The sequence below is a fragment of the Rissa tridactyla genome, chromosome 1, assembly GCF_028500815.1.
Source record: "Rissa tridactyla isolate bRisTri1 chromosome 1, bRisTri1.patW.cur.20221130, whole genome shotgun sequence".
Taxonomy (NCBI): Eukaryota; Metazoa; Chordata; class Aves; order Charadriiformes; family Laridae; genus Rissa; species Rissa tridactyla.
In genome coordinates this window covers 163,138,011-163,155,693 of record NC_071466.1, presented here as the reverse complement: position 1 = coordinate 163,155,693, position 17,683 = coordinate 163,138,011, and positions in this window count along the sequence as shown.

Sequence of the window (17,683 nt, the reverse complement as noted above, 5' to 3'; positions counted from 1 at the left end):
GAGCACGGCTCCCAAAAGTATCAGGCACACAGGAGCGGGAGCTCGATGGGACATTCAAATGTAAAAAGCAAACCTCCATGTTTTAAAGCCAGGCTTGGGGGTTTTTATCATTGAGGATCTTCCAGAGAAGTTGTGGATGCCCCATCCCTGGAAGTGTTCAAGGCCAGGCTGGATGGGACTTCGAGCAACCTGGCCCAGTGGGAGGTGTCCCTGCCCATGGCAGGGGGGCTGGAACTAGATGATCTTTAAGGTCCCTTCAAACCCAAACCATTCTGTGATTTGCAGTGCTAAAGCCATTGTGTGGCCAAACGAAGCAAAAAATCAATTTGCAAGTGTTTCCTCACCAGGCCCAGGAAGACCCTTGACTGCTTCTTTTATTGTCACTCAGGAATACGAACTGCTTAAAGTCTCCCCCCCACCTGGCCATGGCTTGAAGGAAGAGCCTTCTTCAGCCCAGCCACGTGGCACGAAGCCCACACAGGTATTTCCCTCCCCGTGCTTGGCTTGTGCTTCCCTGGCATAAGCCGTCCCCGCCATGGTGGCCACCCTGTCCCGCTGCCCTCCCTGCCCACGCTCCAGATGTGCCTGGGAGAGGGCTTGGAGGGAGCCGTTGCCATCCCGTGGGACCCCGGGGTTGGGATGGGAATGTGTCAGAGGGTGGCCCCATCTTGCTGTCCATGCACCAGTGCCTGGTGGGCCCTGGGGGCGGAGAAGCTGGCTGTGCCAAGGGAAAAGCCGTGTACAAAGAGGGAGGAAAATATGAAGGATTAAAAGCTATTTAAGAAAAAAAAAAACCCCAAACCCAAAATGCCCTTGCCCGAGCGTGCAGCTGTTCCCCGCTCGCCTTCATGTGAACCGTGACCAAACGACGCTGCCCCTCCCCGAGCCATGATCTGCCCGTGACCAACGGAACTTCTTGCAGCCTTGGGAATCTCCCATCTTAAAAGACATTGGGAGGAAGCCAGGCAGCCTCGGCTGTTTTCAGCTTTCATCACAGGGCTAAAGGAACAACAGACACCCCCCCTCCCAAAAAAATGAGCAAGAAGAAGGCAGGAAGTGGAGGGAACCCCAGACCTTGGGGCCTCCCTGCAGGCAGTGCAGGCACTGGGTTAAGGTGCGAGCCCCACTCGCAGTGGTGGGTCTGTGGGGCTCTGGGCAGAGGAGCCAGGGGGGCGAAGAGACCAAAATATACAATTATGGCAGGGCTCACCTACCATTTTTCCTCCCCCAGCCGGGCAGATACCAAACAGCCCTTGGGTTCGCAGCAAAGGCCATGGGGAAGCCCGGAGGAAAGTAACCTCGAGGGAAATGACCCCCTTGTAATTACTAACTCAATAAAAGAAGCTGTTTGGAAGCGATTAAGCAGAAACCCAAACACAGCGGGGACCCGGGCAGCGGGGAGGTTTGTGGCTTGACAGTCAATGACGCGTGTTTCAAAATGTTTGCTGTGATTTATTTTTTTTTCGCGCATGCTGCAAAAATAACGGACGGATGGTGCAGAGATGCTGGGCAAGCAGCTCCACTGCAGGTCTTGCCCCAGCAGCTTTGGAAAATCCCAAGTTCCCAAATGCCCCGACCTTTGGCCCTGGCCACCGCTGGCCGATGCAGTCAGTGAAGGCAAGCTCTGTCCTCCAGGAGCTCTGCTCTGGTGTTTTCCACACGAGGACAAACTATTTTTCAGGATGAATCCCGGCACAGACCTGGGGAGGAGCAGAGGGGAAGGTGTTAGCTACTGCTGGTCCCTGCAGCCCAGAGCCGGCTGCGAGCGATGGCGTCGGAGACAAAAGCAGATGGCATCAGCGCAGGAAAAGGTTTGATGAATGAACCAAGGTGCGTTCTGAGAGAGAAGCCCTTATTCAGACCTGTGTGCCTGGTCGCAGCTCGCGGCCGGCCGGAGGGCTCTGGATGTCCCAGAGGGGATCTTCTCCCCCAGCAACGTCAGGCTTCACTCCATGAAGGTCCAGCACATGGATGGCCCAGCATACACGCATGGGGTCATATGTGAACCACACCACCCACCCACACGAGCGCTTTGGCTGCCCAAATTGGGCAGGGGGCAGTAAGGGGGCACTCTGCAGCGCCCATGGCAGGCGGGATAACTCTCTCTCCCCTCCATCGGGACAGGGCCGGGGTCCCCCAGCGCAGGCAGGGCTGCACAGGGGACAACGGAGCTCAGCCAGGCGTGCGCAGCCGGGTGCGGAAGAGGTCCCGGGGATGGCCATGTCCATGGAGGGGATTTCACCACTCCCCAGGGTGAAATCTGGGGATTTGACCTCGGCTGGGGATGCCAGCAGGCTCCATGGATGTCAGCGGGTTGGCGGGGCACTCAGGAGAGCTGGCATCTGGGACACTGGCTGCCCCTAGAAAGGAGGGCAGGGAGGTTTGCCATGAGCCGACACACGCTGGCTTGATGTCTGTGAGGAAAAGCCCCAGGAGGTGCCTGCGTTTCTGCGAGGTGCCCGCAGTGCCCCAAGCCCTGGGCTGGCTGTGCCTGTCCCAGGAAAGCAGGATGGGGACCAACCACCCCCCTCCCGCGCCGGTGTGGCCCCGGGAGGGCATCTCTCGGGACAGGGCGGGGCTCTGCAAAGGGTCCTGCACCTTTACAGCCCGCAGAGGTGTTATTTAGGTGGAAAAAGCGTTTCACCGTGATGATGGAAATTGTTTGTAGTTCACTAATGGACTGAGGAGAGAGAAAAAGAGAGAGAGAGAGAGAGAAAAGACCTTCCTTCCCTCTGACAGGTTCAGGAATTTTTTCCACTAATCAAGAAGAAAAACAAAATGCTTGTGCGGGGAGGGCGAGGGGAGGAAAAGGGGGGTCTCCCTGGTGTCCCATAAACCCGGTGGCCGTGGACAAAACACCAGGATGGCAGCGTAGCCTTGCCCTGGAAAGTTTGAGGCAGCGCTGGCTGGCGGAGCGAAGGGGGAGCGCATGTCTCGCTTGCGGGGGACCCCGCTTTGGGGCATCCCAGGCTGGGCGAGGGGCAGCTCCCTCCCAGCAGGATGCACAAACCCAGAGGAGGCTCTTGGTCTGCAAAGGGCAGGGCCAGCACCTGCTGCGGCCAGGTGGGTGGCCAGTGGGTGGCCAGTGGGGCAGGTTTGTCCCCAGGGAGGGATGGGGGAGGCTCTGCTTGTCAGAGCATCCCACCGGCTTTGTCATCCTGTCATTTTCCTGGGGCCGCTGCGGATGAACTGTGGCGTGACTGTTGTAAAAGGATTGAAATGGACCCTCTTTGCGTTCAGGTTTGGCTGGGACGAGGCTCTCCCGGCCCCGCTGAGGCTGGTGTGAACAGCCCAGTAATCGAATAAAGCATTTTCCCACCCCGGCCGCCTTCAAGTGCGTTAAATGAAACAGAAAGGAGCAGCTGAACAGGATTTGCGGTTTTTCCCCATGATACATATTTTCCCTTTTCCATGGATAGTCCCACTGGGTATGCTGCGACCTATTGTACTTATTTATTTACTCAGGTTTTGTAGATGGTTTCAAAGCTCATGGCCAGGAAGGAGCAACCAGATGCTGCTACCGTGTGGGATAGAAAACTTGCCCCAGTTTCCCGCTCTGAACACAGATGCAGAGCCAGGTGCAGTCCCCAAACCCAGAGCCAAACCCCGTTTCTTCCCTTCCTTCCCTGCTCTAACCCAGCCATTAGAAAGTCGGATATTTGATTGCAAGTTCATCCTGTGTGGTTTTTTCCCAAGAAAGAGGTTATCTGGTTGGAGTGGTTTGGGTTAAGGAGCTGCTTCTCCTTTTGGAGAGAGGGCCGGGTTGGGTGGATGGGTGTAGGAGAAGCCCTGGGAGCTCAGAGGCTTCCCCACTGCCATGGGGAGGGAGAGCAGGGGCCAATCCACCACCAGCCCCTGATGAAGGCCAGCCAGCAACAGAGGATTTTTGCCAGCTGGAAAACATGAATATTTATGAACCTGGATTAAAAAAAAACCACGCAACCAAATCTCTAAGGAATCTGGATGCATGTGAACACCCATCCGGGAAGCAGAGGCCCTGGGGCCGCAAACGCTGGGAGCTGGCAGGGTGCTGCGGTGCCCTCTGCCCTGCTTCACCTGCGCTCTGGGTGCAGCCGGAGAAGGATGTCATCGCTGCTGGCAGCGTCCCTGGCATTTGGGGTGCTCGTGGCCACAAAACCAAAGCGTCACAAGCTTGACAGGCAGCCACCTTACACCTCCCAGCCTGCGGTCCCGTTCTTGGGTCACAACAGTTGAGTGCGGCAGACACAGCCATTTTAGTCAGGCAGGACACAAACACCAGGGTCTGGAGGGGACCTGGCGCGGTTGGGTTTTTCAGAAGCAGGAACATGTACGTGTAGGTGACTCTACCTGCACAACCAGGACCAGAAGCACCCAGCTGTGTATACAGCACCCAGGAAAGCTGCTCCACTGCAAGCTCCCCACCTGTGTTCGATGGGCTGGTGGGTCCCCTTAGAGACCAGGACATGACAACTTCCCTACCAGGCCTCCTGCTGAGCGGGATAAGGCAGGTGGGCCCTGAACCTCAGGTGTGATGAGTCCTTATTGAATTTTAATGGAGGGAAATAAGAGCCTGATGAGACCGGGATGTCTACACTCAACTGGAGCTGGTACCATCTGTGACTTACTGCAGGCGAAGGTAGGGGTGGAAGCGGTCACTGGAGTTCTTGAATTTGGGACACCGACAAGCTCTGCTGCTCCCCAGGGCTGGTAGGACCTGGCTCCCTGGGGTATGTGTCACTGGATAGGAGAGGTCACAGTGCCAGGTGCTGGCAGTATCAGAGGCTCTCTGGGTATGGGTGTCTGCATCTCAGGTCTCCATCACTCGTATGGGGCGGCAATAGTTCCCATCCACAGGTTTGAAAATGGACCTAAGACGTTTGTGTGGAGCTGCAAGAACCAGCTACTGGGAGACAGAGTGAACTTGTAAAGGAGTAGGAGGGTGAAGCTAAGCCTGAGAAAGGCAGGGGCTGCTTTTTGGGAGCTTTTTCTTTCACTCCTTTTCACTCCTTTCCACCCCTCACCCAAAGACCCCTTCCACTTGCCAGGAAACTTGGTCGGGGCAAGCATTTTGCCACCTGGCTTAAGCACGCACCAGTCAAGGAAACAATTCTGCAATTGAAAGAGGAAATCTCGGTCCCGGCTATTTCCAACCTTTATTGTTTGTTACTCAACTCATGCATTACACAGACCAGTAAGCAAAGCAGCAAGATTGCAACACTATGCATGTGCTTTCAGACATTTAATTTTAGCATTGCAAGAAGGATTTGTGGTATCGAGAAAGCCCAGTTCTAAGGAAAGAGGAAACCTGTGATTCTGACACTTGATTTTGACCATAAAAGGAAGCAGATCATTTGGGTGACCTAACAGGTTTAGTCATTCAGGCTGCAATCCCTCTGGGAGTCCAACAAATCTCTGCTGGGGTTTTCCCATTCACAAGGACCTGGGTTGCTTGGGAGCCCTGATCAGGGCTGAAGTCCTTGAGCGACCGGAGCTTTGTTCCTCAGATTAAGCTCCTCATCTTTGGACCTTTGCTCTGGGCAGCACGGGACTCACACACACCCATTCCCAAGCAATCTCAGTCCGGGACAGGCTTTGCCAGCGCGTGTCAGACCTTGATGCTGTTTCTTCTACGGACCCTGGGTCATTACATGTGTTTATAAGGTGCTGGTCAACATGTCGTTCAAAATCTTCCCACCTTTCCCTGATATCAGGGCCCTCCTCGGCTGCACATGTAAAAGGCGGTTTGAAAAGAAGTTGAATTTAAGGAACTTAGGAGCAAATGGAGCTCCTCCTGGAGCTCCTGCACAGCACTAGGGACTGAGTTCAAAGTTGCAGAAGCCCCTTTTGCCTTGTCCTGCACCGAGCGCTCTTCCACAGCGTGGCTTAGTCCCCTTCCTTTTGGGGGTTAAAAGGACCTCTGCGCTGTGAAGAAAATTGGGACTGATGCGTGGCAGCTCCTCTCTGCAGAGACAGGCCCCAAGACAGGGAGGACCTGTCTCCACGTGGGGCGAAGGCAGCTCATCTGGTGTTGACTGCAGTCCCGCAGATACCCCGACCCTTGTTGCACAGGGGATTCCCCCCGCCAGAAATACACCAAAGAAATACACAAATCTAAAAAAATAGCAGTGGCTTGGCGGTAAGACCCACACCGCCCCCAAACAGACCAACCCTAAACAAACCCCAGACCTCACCAGTTCCTCGCCCCGGAGCTGCCAGGGCGAAGGCGGTGGGCACTGGGATGAGGTTGGGATCCCTGCTGCACACCCAGTCGTGGGATGCACCAGCACCCAGCCTGTCCCAATTTTCTCCCCACTGGCTGCAGGGGGGGCTATCGCCGGGCCTGCCCAGGCCCCAGGGACACGACTGCACTGGCTGCTTCCTAAAATGCAGAAGCACTCCTGGGTTTGGGTTTGGTTTGGTGTTTTTTTTGAAATCTTGCAGATATAACATGCTTTCAATTCCTCAAAAACGGGGTTCTGCATGTGACCAGAGGCACCATCCTCTTTCCTCCCCATCCCTTCCCCTTCCACCAGCACATGTGTCTGCAGCTGGTGATGGGAGCCGGGGAGTCTCCTTCTCCTTCTTTTTAGCCGTCCACGGGGCTGCGACGTGTGCCCATTTCATTGAGAAAGTTACCAAACGCCGGCAGGTTGTGAAAGGGGAAAGCGGGAAGCTGGAGAAGGCAGAACAGGGGTGTGTTTGAAAGAAAGAAAGAAATCTTTCTTTTCCCGAGTACCTGGTTATGCAAGAACCCAAGGATCTTGGTTTGACCGTGAGAAAAAAAACATCATGACAAAGTGCTGGCCAAGGGTCAGTGTTGGCCCTGTTTGGTTTGTCGTGTCGATGAAAAAAAGGTGGGGGCGGGGGGAGAAAGAAAGAAAAGAGCTCTTCTTGCTGCAGCAATTGAAATTGGACTAGAGATCCCGTCTCATGGCTGCAAGGGTGGAAGGGCTGGGAGCGGGTCCAGGCAGCTGGCTGAGGGGAACCCTTGGGCTCTGTGCTTTTTTTGGGGGGTAAAGCAGGGCTGTGGGTGCTTTCCTCCATCCCTGAGAGCTGAAGCATGCCAACAGAAGGAGGGTGTCCCCTGGGATCCTCCATCACCGTGCTGGTTCCCGATGGCAGCTTGGGAGCAGGGGAAGTGCCAATCATCCTTCGCTTCCCTGGACCCAGTGAGAAGCTCAGTCTGGCTGATGGGTTGGAGATTGTGGAAAAGGAAGGGGCTGGAGAAACATGCTTATTGAGAGCTAAATTCAACTGCGCAGACCAGGGTAACTTCTACTCCCATATATCCCTGTCCTCCTCGTGCACAACCCCCCAGTGGGGAAGAGAGCGGGGCTTCCTCATCCAGTGAAACCCTGGACTGTGAGACCTGAGCGCGAAGTCCTTGCAGTGTGTCTTTGCCGGTTGGCCGTGGTGTCCGAGGGCAGGACACGTGGACTTGGCAAGGCTCCGCAGCCTTTCATCCTGCAGCAGGTGCCCCCGAGCCCCCCAGTGTGCGTTCACGCCAGCGCGTCCTGCTGCAGGGCCAGAGCGTGGGGGCAGTGCCAGAGAAGACGCTCCGGGGATACAACCGGGAAGGTCAAAACGTTGGACAGGTGCCGGGAAAACAGGCCACGACAGCCAGGGAAAGTGGAGACGCCAAGGGGCCGGGTTGCTTTCATCTAGGCACCTGGTGGCCACGGGGGGCTGGTCCAAGCTGACCCCTTGCCCTGATGCTGTGGCTGAGCTCACTGGGGAGACGGCGATGGAGGCGAAGCATGGGTGCGCAGGTGGCCGGAGTGGCCACCCGTGGGTGCCCTGTCCCCCCCGCTGGGCTGTTTTGCAGTTACCGGCCAAGGCAGGAATGCCAGGAATGTGAAATCCCGGCACGCTGCCCTGTCGTCTGCTCCCCCCCCCCGGGCTGCCCCCCACATCTCCGGCCCGTCACAAGAACAGGATATTCACCCGAGCGACACACACTCACACACGTCTTGTTATCAGGAAAAAACACTCAGTCAGCGTCTGGAATGGGCTCTGATTAACCGTGTGGCCACCGGGCCTTCTTCGTGGGGCCGGGGGGCAAAATGCCCCCTGGTCGTGACAGGGTACGGGCAGGAGGGTGGCAGCAGGTTGGAGCCACCGGGGAGGGCTGGAGGTGGGCATCGAGTGCTGGCACAGCCCTGCCATCGCCCAGCGGTCCCTCGTCCCCTGCTCTCCCCACTGGCAGAGCTGCAGGGCAGCGGGACGAGCCTCTACAGAGGGGACCATCCAGCCCCATGGTGGGGGTTGTCCCCCTCCTCGCCGTGGTGAAGCCGGGACCCTCAAGCCGAGTGGTGGCACCAGCCCTGTCTCCCCACATCAGCCGCCCTGAGTCATGTCAACACGTCCCCCTGCTTCCAGCGCGGGCTCAGCAAAGACGTCCTGTCTCAGGTAAACAGGATCTCGCCGCGCTGCGTGACCTTGTTTACCTTCCCCGAAAGAATTTGGCTGGAATTTTTTTTTATGATTTTTTTTTTCTTCCTAAGGGCTGGTGAGTCACCCCGTAGCAATGCGCACTGCCTTTCCACACTGACTCACCCCCGCTGCCCGCTCTCCTGCCTCTCCCTCCTGTCCCCTCTCCCCCGCTTCCTGGGCTCCAGGGAAGGCGAGAAGCCCTCGCTCGCCCAATGATGCAACCCGCAGGCTGGTGGCGGTGGCCATGGCCATGGCCGTGGCGGTGGCGTCGGTGGTGGCGTCTCTGCCACAGGAAACACGGCCGAGCGTTCGGGCAGCCCCTGTGCCAAAACACAGGAAGAGCGCCGAGAAATTACCCCGTGCATTGTCAACTCCAAAAAACACCAAAGAAAACAAAACAAAGCGAACCCCCCCACACAAAAAAAAAAAAATTGGCCTCACTAGAACAATTGCCCAGAAGAAAAGAAAAGAGAAAAAAAAAAAAAAAAAAAGAGGCCAATCGACCTGGCCCAGCGCCAGGACCCTTGTTTTCCTTTCCCAACACAATGCACGTTAAATAATATTTCCTTCTCGCAACAAGGCCCTCCTGGGCCGGTTTTTGTTTTTCTCCCCCGCCGCTCGGGGGTCGGTCAGCGCGGATGGCTCCTGTCACGGCACCATCGGCATTTCGGGGCTGCTGCTCATCCCCGCTGCCGTGGATCGCCCGTTCCCAGGGCCACGGAGGAGCAAGGGCCACCTGCCGTCCCCCGGCTTTCCTGTGGGGAGCGGGGGGCTCTTTGGCGCTTCTCCCAGCCTCTCCCACCCACCGGAGTGATCCAGGCTTAGCCTTTGCAGGATAATATCTCCTCGAGGTAAGCCAGGTAGCCATCCCAAGCCACTGCCATGTAGCCAAACCCAAGCTGTGAAGACATCCATGCAAGCTAATCACGGCGGTGATATCATATACGTCAACTTATTGCCAGATTAAAAAAACCCCACAGAATAACAAAACAATATACATCACGCGTGGGATGAACGGTTTCATGACATTTCTGGCCAGGCTTCCAGGCTGGGATGAGGGGAACCCCTGTTACTTGCACCTTGGGTCTTCGGTTCCCATGTGGCTCGCGCTCAGCTGTCTTTTCTTCGTGATTTCTCTTCCCGGTGACAGTGTCACTGGCACCCAACCGACTGTATTTAAATGTCTGCGTTGCGGAGGAATCCAAGTAAAACTGCTTTTGTTTATTCTAACTTCTTTCCTGAGAAATCTAGCATCTGAGACACCACGCCTCCTGTTCGTTGGCAGTGTCAATCAGCCGTCTTCACAGAGCTGATCAGGTCCGCATCTCTTTGAGGATTATTGGGATTTGTGATTCAATAGCAGGTGCAAGAAAGAAAGGAGCTGCCCTTTTACAAATCAAAATGGGGCCTTTGGACATAAAATGGCATTACTTCAGCTGTCTATGTGTCTCCCCAGATTTTTACTTTCTTATGTGAGGACACAGGCTGCTGGGCAAAATGGACCCAGCAGTTCTTGGGTGCTCACAGACACGGCACACCTCCGTTACCGACAAGGTTCAGTGCTCAGCCAACAGCGTGCACAGCTGGCCGGCCTTGTCCTGGCACCAGAAAAGAGGGACAGACTCTGCAGTGGAGGAGCAGATGGCAGATGTAAGTAGGCATTTGACGTACGTGTCCACTGACGCCCTAAATTGAGCAAACTCGTTTGTTTCAGGGATTGACCTTGTGCGCTGACATTCCTGAGGCAATCCAGAAAAGCCAGATCCAAGGTCCCACCTACCTGCATTGTCTGGGCTCAAACACCAGATCCTGCCTCCGGGTGATGGATTCGTGTTCTGGGTAATAATAAATGCTTTGTGAAGGTGACGTCTTCTTGGCACTGTTTTGGTCTGTTCTTCTCCTACCCAGAAGACAAGCCTGTCCCCCTGCTACAGGCTGTACACGGTCAGTCACTCATCTGTCAGGGTAACCTCTTGGTCAATGAAAGCTGGTTTCTGAGCAAACTTTAGCCATGTCAAAGAGGTTTTGGAGATGGATTAGTGGGAGGTCTTTAGGAAGGAAACTGGGGCAGAGCTGGGATGCAGCACCCAGCCCCGCAGAAGTGTTTGTTCTTCCCCTGTGCTCGCAGTGCCCTCCATGCGTACCCAAACCCATCCATGTGTGGTGGTAACTCCGGTCACTCACCGAGGCAGAGAAACCTTCTTGGCCAACAGTGGGATTCACCTCGCAGCAGACACCTAAACATTGGCTCTGAAGTCTCAGCCATCTGTCTCAGCTCCCTCGACAGTCAACAGAGTGAAAAGGGCAAGTCCAGCAAGTAACTTAATTCCCTGGCTTAATATTTTGAAGGTTGGGATGACTCACGCTGTGGCAGTGCTCAACGCTCTCCTTTGTCTAGAGAAGGAGACAAGGGTTTGTCTCTTGCTAGTGTTCGACTGCTTCATTTTCAGTTAGCTCAATTTAAGGTGCTTAATTTTTAGCTGGCAAACACCAAGCACAGTGAATCCCACCTCAGGAGAACAATGTGCCAGTGTATGACAAGCAGCAGCAAGTCCAGGAACACGGCTCCTGTCTTGATTTATGTAACGACTACAGTTAGTGTTAAAATTTGATCATGGGAACCACTGCCTCAGCAAAATCTGGCTTGCTTGACATGCAGAGCATGCCTCGTCCTCCAACAGCGTTGTCAAAGAATATGTCCCTCGGGGACCTTGAAACATGTAGGAAAGAGTTGCTGGGGCGAGCAACTTGCTTCTGAGCATGGGGTTTTCCCTGGATCTGGCAAGGCACTTGTTTTTATCAGCCGCCAAACCTTTGGCAATTCACCAGCTCCTGATAACACAAGTAAAAACCTGGGATAGCGAAACCCAAAGATTTGGCCCAGATTACTGTGTCTATGGGTCCTCACACCTGGTGGGAGCAACCAGGTTGACCATGTTTGCCTCTATGTCCGGGTCATCCCCTGGGAACAGGTCTCAGGGATGGAGGGTGGCACTGCCCAGCAGATCTCCTTCCCACCGGTGAGAACTTGGTGGAAACTTTTATCCCGCAAAATGTTTGTTTCTTGGCCTCCTCTGCTAAGGGAGCGGGTGCTGGAGGTTGTTTGGCTAGCTGATTAAACAAATCCCAGCGCCTCCTGCCAGACCAGGTGAAGTCAAGCCTTTTCAGTTGCCTTGTCCCTATGAGCCCATCGAGCAGCATTCAGCAGCTGAGTTCCTGCTGAATATTCACCTCTGAGGGACAGAATGTTGTTCTGGTCACAGCCCTAATGACAACCACGAGTTCAGCTTTGAAATGGCTCTTGGAAACGCCGCACAACTAGGATAAAGCAAGGGGAATACTCATGTCAGGATAGGCCAGGTTGTCTCAATATTGCTGTGAACACGCTCTTCAAACCATTTTTAATGGTCTTCAGGACTCAGGCTTGGAGGCCTGTACAGATAAGTGGTGGGCTTTGCTGGTCGTGGAACATCTCGCACGTTGAAAGCTGTGTCAGTGTCCTCTCAACTCACCAGGCTGAGGTATGTTCAAGGTGAGTATCAGAACGATCACTTCCCACAGCAACCCGTCACAGGGAATATGTGCTCTTTCAACTGGGAAAGTCCATCTCTAGCTCTATTTTCTCCCCCACTTGCACCCCATTTGTGGCTCCTCTGCTAACTACAATGGCAAAGTCCAGCAAGATCCCATTTTGGTTACGGAGGCAGGTACACATCTGGGATATGTGACGAAAACCCTCCAAGCTGATCTGTATCACAGAAAGTGGGAAGCAATAGTGGTGACCTCAGCCATGGCTTAGCGATTAAAAGTCATGTGAGTATTTTTAAAATGAGACGTAAGACACTACCCCATTTAGTTGGTATTTCCCAGGTCTCTCCACTCAGGTATAAACCTCCTACAGATAAGGCCAACCCTACACTGAATGAAAGATTGCTAGTTCAATGATCCACCAAGTATGACCCATCGCTGCCCTCACCTTCTGTGAACAAAGGTGTTACCGGAGATACATTTTTACATTCCTCATGCAATATGCGGCCTTACTTAGTGTTTCCATTACCGTTTCTCTTGTACATCCCCTTTTAACAAACTGCCTACTCCCAAAACCACTGGCCATGGTCATATGGAGCTTCAGCAGAGTGCTTTGGGATGAGGCACATCCATAGTGACAGCTTTATGGTGACATCTATAATGTTGATTGTCTATTTTTCCTCATGTTTAAATTATTTACGTGGTTATGCTATAAAATAGTTCTATTGATTGGCAACCTTCTCTGCATGAACTTCTAGGTGTTATGACGACCAGTGACTCTACAGACTCCTGCATCTTTTAGGGGGTTCAATTACCCTTTTGACCAAATTCTACCAAGAATCGTCTTTCTCTCGGGTTTTGCAAGTAGACGGTGCTGTATCCGTCAATCAGATTTCCTCAGCAACAAATCTAACTATGCTGCAATTTCAGGCTCTTCTAAGAAAACTTTCTGAAATGCAGTCTAAGGCTGTATGATTTCGGATGGGAAGCATAACTGCCTACTGAGAAAAATGGGAACATACGCTCCATTTTAAGCCCATTACAGAAAGGAATTACTTAGAGTCACGCGGACGCAAAGCTAATATCATCCTCTAGATAGTAACTGCTGCATCTAGTACTGCTCAGCAATGTGCAGAAATAGAAGTGGCCAGAAATCCACACAGACAAAAGCCAAGGTTTTTTTTTTCTGATGTCATTTGGGCACCCAGACGTGGCTGCTGAGCTGCGAATATCCCGTCGGCCTGACTGTGTCCCGGCGCTCCCTCTGAGCCCCAGTTCTCCCAGACACCTGCAGTTTTCTTTGAAGCGGGGACGTGGTGAGCCTTTCCCAGAGACATGTCAGGGCGCAGAGGGAAAAGCAGAGAGATGGATTCTATCTGTCAACTGGCGATGAAATACAGTGACACCCCCCCATCCCCCCACCCCAGCCCCAAAAGAAAGCTTAATTTTTTCTAGTTAAAAAAAGTGTTTGGCTCAATCCCTAGACCAGCTGCTTCCTACATAAATAAGAGGCATGCACGGTGTACAGAAAAGAATATTTGACATTCCTAATCAATTAGATAAGGGGAAAAAACAGTCCGTTTTCCTGTTCAAAATAAAATTATCATGGTTACTTCAGATTTCAAGGGCATTTATCTTTCAGTTTCAGACAGAGGGGCACTGAGTAGGCTGCAGGTTACTGACCCGGGGCTGGAGAGTGACTAGACTGCCGGCTGGGATGGAAGAGCCCAGGCCTGGCTCTAGAGGGGCTCTGGGACGGGAATAGCCATGGCAGTTGCCAGCCAAGTCAGGTGTGCCTTGGTAGAGCCGGGCTTTCGCGAGGACTGAGCCAGGGCTACAATAACTGGCAGCACTGCGGGAGGGAGTGAAAACACCTCCAACTAAATTGTTAGAGGGAAGTGCTCCCAGATCTTGCCCGTGCGCTCCCTGGCTTTGAAAAAATGTATAAACATTTACCCAAGGATATTCCAAGGACATCAAGGTGAGGAAAAAGGTGTCTGGGTGGCTATAGAAGAACACAGGCACCTTACTTACCCCAGTTCAGCTCCAGATATTTCAGTGGAAAGGGCACAACCTGAGATGTATTGGGTACCTTCTACCCAAAAGCTCTGGGCCCCGGGGCAGGTGCCGGGCATTGCTGCCAGCCCCACAGCGGAGGTAGGAGGCAGAGCCGCAGTGGCATTGTGCCCTCTCCTCAAAGATTATGTCTGTCCAGATCATCAGCAGCCTTTGAGGCCTCTTTGCAGGCTGTTGGAGGAAGGATGAGATTTTTGAGAGGACCAGCTCTGCTGTGTCCCCGTTGAGGGGAAAGCAGCAGCCCCATGGTGCTGCCCTTTCCCTGCCTTGGTGCAGCTGGGGCAGGAGGTGGACTGCAGCTCCTCTGCACGGGTTTTACCCCAAGCAGCTCCAACCCCCCTCCCCACCATGCAGTTCCTGGAGACTGCAGACCCGGGCAGCCATATCGGAAGTCTTGATTGCTACTGCTTTGCTTTTGCAATACCACTTCTGTGTTCTTCCAGGATTTGTCAGGACAGCGTGTTTCCCCAGGAAAAAAAAAAAAAAAGCACGCAAATAGGGCAATGAAGCATCTGAGCCTACAAACCTCTGCTCAGACCCAGAGGAGCCCTCTGGAGACTGCGTTCGCCCGTGAAATCCTGGGCCTGTAGTGCCACCTAATGAACAAGTGCCGTTCAGAGTCCACATTCATGCTGTTGCGTGCAGGGAAATCAGGCAAAGGGTTCCTCGGGGCACTTCATTCTTCTCTAATGCCTTTCATCCCTCTCCCAGTGCTTCAAAAATTAATTATTCCAGCCTGGCAACCCAGGCTTTAGGCAGCAGATAATCCTAGTCCTGTTCTGCGGACAAGACACAGAGCAGCCTTTTGCCAAGCCCAAATACACAAGACAAGTCAATGGTAGTTGAGCAAAAAATTAGGGTAACTCCTTTCTCTGCATCATTTCTGGAAACACAGCTTCCAGGGGACAGGGCAGAGAGGTGACACGGTGCAGAGTGTTGGAACCTGCACCCTCCTCCTGGGACTTGCCGCCTTGTTGCCTGTGTCACCCTCCTGAGTGACAAGCCATGAACTCCCATCTTTTAGGAGGCAGAAGTTGGGCTCCATTTGATTGGCAAGGACAGTTGTCAGGCATGACGATCAGGAACGGCTCTAAAGGGCCTGAATGACATTCCCTCAGGAAAAAAACAGCTGGTCCTCGGTCTTTACATAGGAAATCATCAAAGAGAAGGAGAACAAATGCTCCATACAAAGTGCAAGCTTCGTGCTGGTCACAGCTGCCTTCTCAGACCCAGAAAGCAAGAGACTGAGGTTCCTCCCAGTACTGCATTCAGGTTTATGGCCTCTGCTGGTATAAGGAGGCATCCCAAAGGGCAAACCATCGCCCAGGACAAGGAGGCAGCAGGCAGAAAATGTGTGAGAGCTCAGTCTCTCCCTGGAGCTTAGGAGTTAGAGCTGTGCATTCCTCCTCCTCCATTTACCTTCTCTGTCATGATCTCAGGTCAGGCACCCACCAGAGCAGGGACCTCCTGTAAAAGTGCTCTTACAGAGCCCAGCATGCGTGTAAATGGTATCTGTGCAGTCAGAGCCCTCTCCCAGGAAGTGGGAGGTCTGAACTAGGTGTTCTCCACGTCCTGGAGAGACTGTAACACACTCTTTCCACAAGCCTAGTCTGCCCTACCCCGCATGGCATGGCATGGCGTGGTTTGATGCGGTATATCTGTAATACGGATGAAGAGCACCTCCTAGCTTCTGCATCCCAAGGGCGTAACCCACATGCGTCCTGCCATGAAGGTTGGGTGCCCGCTTCTGGCATCAAAGCAGGAGATCTGAACACAAGTGCCAATCATGCCACAGACTGCACAGATGCTGGACCCTCAGCTAAGTGTGAAACAGACTCTGGCCTCATACCTGGTTTTTAAGTCTTTCAAAATTTTCAGAGTGCTTCAGGCATGAAGAAAGCGAGCACTGCCTCTCTGACCCCTTCTCACAGTAGAAGGAACAGGGGCCGTGCACTGTCTCATGCAAATAGTCCTCTGTGAAAAAAAAACCCAAACATTTTTAGGGCTGGATGCTCTACAGGCAGGAGGTACCATGAGAGGATCATACATGAGAGTGGGAGTCTTTGGGAGTTTTAAGCAATGAACAGCTGAAGTTTCTATAGAGCATGTGGGAGCCAAGGCTTTTCAAAGACATATCATGTGTCCACAGATGGGCAGGCTTTCACTAAAACAACAAAACTCAAATTAATTGAAAAAACAAAGCTCAATTTCATTGAAACCACAAAAATATTTTTTAAAAAAACAAACCACAAAAGCATTTATTATCCCTTGCCCACCCACACTTCAAGTCTAAACTTCAGAGCACTGAAAATCCTACCACAGCTTCCCATAGAGGAATTTATCTGAATTGTGTACTTTGTGTACCAAACCAGCGTACTTTGCTCATGCTGTGACACAGAAGTACTCGGCAGTCAAAGTGGCCCAGAGAGAAGGAAGACCATTCTCTAGCTAAGTGTTTATCTTGGAAAGCAGAGACGGGCATTTCAGCACCTTCACTAGGACCCGCTTAGGCATTTCGCATGAGTCAGGCAATGGATAACATGTACCCACAGTCAAGGATCGGGATTGGGACATAGATGTCCTCTTGCCCAGGAAAATGACCATGAAGGTGAGATGTGTCACACCTGTTCCCTGGCCCAGTGAACTCTGAATTTGTCTTGCACCAAGCAAAACAACTTCAGTGGTGAATGTGTGCTCCCCTTCCTCCTGAGATAGATAACAGTCTGGTGTTTGAGGCAGTTTCCCAGAAGATGGGATTTCATGGCCCTGAAGACAGAGGAGGGACCGGACCTTGATCACCAGCACTGCTGGGTGTGTGCTATAACTGTTGAGCTAACGTTTAACAGGTAAGAAAACAACAGGTTCTCTCCCAGCGGCATTTTCAAAGAAAAAGGGTAGCTGCCACTTTCTGCACTGATACTGGTCTGTGAAGTAGCTGAGCTCTTCAAGGAAGACTGGGAAGAAACACCTACCAGGTGGTTCCCAGTCACACCTGGGTGTGAGCTGAAGTGCAGAGGAAAACTGAGCTGCCATGACATTGAGATGACACTAAGGGACAAGTGCCAGCTGTGCGGTGTTTAGAGGATCACAGTCTGGGATTCAGTGCTTGCCATCCCATTTAGATGGTAGTCCAGGTGCCTCAGACAGACCTGTGCCCAAGGCATGGCCACAATGAAAGAGAAATGCTGGGTGCTCTGATCTAAAGAGGATGAAAGGCTGCAGTAGGCAACTGTCATGTATGCCTTGTAAGGGGTGGAGAAACCCCATGCTGGTCAAAAAGGGGCTAAGAGGGGAAGTGAAATGACACTGAACCCACAGGAGGTATTTTTCTTCATGGTAGACCCCAACCAGAGTTCTCAGAGGGACCTAAGCTTGGGCCAGATGATCTTTCTTCTGTCCCCTAGGACTATGTCCTGTGGCCAAGGCAAGGGGACTTCCATGTTTGTTTTCCTTGTGTGTGTGTGTGTTTGTTGTGTAACCCCTGGAAGCAGAGCACTACTTTGAGCTGGGGCTGTGCCTTGCTGGCCATCCATCCACTGTCGGGAAATCCCTGTGCTGGGCGCGGATCAGAGCCAGGTGAGGAACACACAGAAAAAGCGTAGCTTTAAACCCATTGTTCACTGGCTGCTATCACAAGGGCTCTGGATGAACTGAGGAGCTGCCA